Source organism: Triticum aestivum, chromosome 4D (assembly GCF_018294505.1).
Source record: "Triticum aestivum cultivar Chinese Spring chromosome 4D, IWGSC CS RefSeq v2.1, whole genome shotgun sequence".
NCBI classification, from domain to species: domain Eukaryota; kingdom Viridiplantae; phylum Streptophyta; class Magnoliopsida; order Poales; family Poaceae; genus Triticum; species Triticum aestivum.
The window spans coordinates 512,897,903-512,901,572 of NC_057805.1; positions in this window are offsets into that span (position 1 = coordinate 512,897,903).

Consider the following 3,670-nt stretch of genomic DNA (forward strand, 5'->3'; position numbering starts at 1 on the left):
GGGACCATTCATCACATATTTTAACGGAGAGAAATGCCTAACCTACAACCAATATGGATTAGTGGGGGTGGGGGGCACCAACCTCTGCATGATAAAGATGCACACAACCAACACATACACACAAGATCACGTAGTCCAAGAGCAAAGTCATACAAGACCAAAGCTATGCCTAGATATAAAAAAAAAAACTAAAGCGAACAAAACATCAAACGAAGAAATGCAGCAATGTCCATCGGCACCAACCATATATCTTGAGAAAACAAGGCCTATGAGTAAGGTTCTCCGACAACAAGGCCTCCAGAAGGGAACGGCATGCAGGCGTCGCCGTTACTGTATCCAACAAGCGAAGGCTAGATCGTGGGTTTTCACCTTGAAGATCATGTCTGAACAAGCTCCAAGCAAAGTTTTCAACAAGGTAACAATGCAGAACGTCCCCATTGCCCGGTATGACCAACTAGGGTCATACCTAGGGTTTTACCGCGGAGCTCGAGACCGGTTACTCGAAAAGCACCACCAAATCGAAGTACTCAAATGGTGGCAATGGATGAGGCATTCTGTCATCTGAGAGTGATGTGACCTGGGCGTGGCCACTCTTGCCTTTTTCAAGTGGTGCCGCGTTGTGGATTTCTGAGCGTACCTTGTGTAGTCTCCCAAGGCAATCTTGGCAAGTGTTGCTCTTCGAAGGTGTCGGTGGACAGTGCAACCCGGCTATATGTTGTGCTTTTCGACCGCTGTTGTGGCTCTTCCCATGACGTGCAACCACCAAAGGGCTGTATGCATGGTAGCTTAATCCACGCACGGTGCATATAAGAAAGATGGCATTGTGTGAGGTGGAGAGCTATGTGCCATGTAAGTAGCCGCTAGAGCTATAGGAGAAAGGCGGAGAGGGCGAAGAGGCGCCACATCAGGCGTCGTCGAGGCAAGCGTAGTCATCGACCAGCGTGGGGGGAAGGGTGGTGTCGTCAAGGAAGAAGGGGAGGCGAGGAGTCACTGGAGCATGGCCAGCCTTGCAAGAGAATGTGAAAGTAGAAAATGAGGTGGTCGAGGGTTAGGGTTTCTTTTTCGATTTGTAGCCCGACATATATTGCCCAAATAGCCCTCGTATGTCTCACATCACACAATGACACAAGAAGGAAACGGAATAAAATTCCAGCATATACCTCAAGTATACGATGACACGCACATAGCTCGTATTTCAGCATAAAAATGTATATCCTTCATGGGTTGGCACTAAAATTCAGTAGGGGCCAGCTGAGAAGAAGAATAACAAATGACGAGTGTAGCTCCTTGCTGGTCATAACAGATAACGGACTAGGTCCTGCAATGATGTTAATCCTCTTACCTATGCACTAAGACAAAAGAGTAGCTGGGTCGCAGGTTGAACAATAGTATTCGTTCTGATCCATTCAATTAGATTACATGGCAAACTTGCTACGCTTTCTTTCCTCGAAAGGCCATCCAGCCGGAATAGAACAGAAATGAAAACGACGAAGGCCCGCGATAGTCATCAATTATAGTTAACGGTTACACACTCATGCTAGTCCTTCAGGTCTATAAATGGAACCCTCGTCTTCACGTACCACTCACACACACACAGCACACGAGAAAGACGAGCAAGAATCTGTCCCTATTCCTCACATAGCCGGCCATGGCCATTCCTCCTAAGAATGCTCTCTACTCCCTGCTGCTTGTCTCCAGCTTCATCCTTGGAGCCATGGCGGTTCCATCCATTTCATGCCCCGCTCGCTGTGAAAAGGAGCTAAAATGGACCTTGTACGCGCGCCAGATCGGTGGGAATCAACCAAACGCGAACCAGGAAGAGATGGTTCCCTCCAAGCACCCCGCCACGAGGTTTGGTTCCATCGTCGTCAACGACTGGCCCGTGCTCGACGCACCTCTGCCCAACGCAACCATAGTTGCTCGTGCAAGAGGCACGCACACCAAGGCTGGCCCAGCCGCGGGTGACTGGTTCGCTTCTCTCAGCATAGTGTTTGAGGGAAACAGGTATTGGATTATATATGTTTCCGTGTGTGCACCGCCACTACTTAGATCCCAACTGCTGGAGATCCTTAAATTGTTGCATAGTTTGATCGATCACAAGTAAAATAGTTTTGTCTTTGCAGAAGTTAAGATTAGATTTTGCTACGCATGTACATATTTGCCAAACCTTCAATTTTGTGATATGTGATATCATTTGGTGCCCACGTGAAATAGGTTCAATGGATCTACCTTTCAAGTCATGGGGATCACCGATACAGATGGTGAGTGGGCTATTGTTGGTGGTACCAAAGAATTGTTCAGGGCAGATGGCACCATCAATCACACGATATTCAGGAGGACGGCCTCTGAGAACTATAGACAGCTTGATATTCATGCATTCTATACCCCTCGAGCGGTAAGCAAAACACACGACAAGAAAACTCTGCATAATTGAGATAACATAAATTTTCTCACATAAACAATTAACTAACAAAAATGTTATTATTCATTAGGCACAAATGGTACAGTTAGATTTTGTAGCATATAATTAAATGGTAATTGACAAAGTAGTAATATAAGTGGTAATGTTAAAAGCAACAAAAACAATGGTTATATTATACTAAATTACTCCCTCCGTCCCATAATATAAATAATATAAGACGTTTTTGCAAGCAATAATGCTAGATCTACAAAGACTTACAAAGGTTTACTTAACCTTCCAAACTAACTCTCCCCACCCCACCCCCCCGCCCCAATATTTTAAGTGGAGTGGGCCTCCTCATCCCCCTATTACCAATCACAATCCCCCACATCAGTTTGTACGTAAAATCTTTAAGTAAACCTTTGTAGATGTAGCATTACTCTTTTGCAAGCTAACAAGCTTAGCTTGCAAAAACATATTATATTATGAGACAGAGGGAGTAATTACCTTTCATATAAAAGGATAGTTGTTAAACTAGCACGTGATTGGTTTTATAAATTTTGAAAGATGTTGTCATTTTGGAGCAGATTGAAGTAATTATGCTAATCTTACTATATATTGATTTTCTTCGTTTTCTACAGGTTGATGCAAATGGTATTGCTGCCCAGTAATTTGATTAAGGGTGTGTTGATGTTGCATACCCCGCGTGGGTAGATGTGACAAGAAAATACGTCGTGAGGTTATTGTCACTAGTGTGTTGTCATATTTAAAATAATATGTGGATTTCTATCATGGGGTAGTCAATTATTCCTAAAATCCACAGTGTTGTGTTTATTATTATCTTGTAATACGTCTAGTATGCTTTCGATCAAATACTTATATATGGCCAAGAGAATATTTACATTATCTGAATGAACACATGGTTGACAAGAAGGTCCACCTTCTTTCTCCGAGGACCAATTGTATGCATCTGTGTATTTGTGTGGTGTACCAAATGCGCCCTAGCCTGAAAAGTTTCTCACAATTATTGTTTTTGCAAAACGCTAGAAAATAGTGGTGTACATGTGTCTACAAAAACACACAATCTTGAATCCAAGTATATCACATAGCTCGAAATGTTATTATCGATAAGAAAATTATCTTTTAGTGTTGATAGACAAATCTAGGCTTAAACTTCCATATATGGTAAATAAATGAGTCGTGTATGTGGTGTCAAAAAATATTTTAGGCATATAAGATGGTGAAAGAGTCAACATTTTATCAATGACT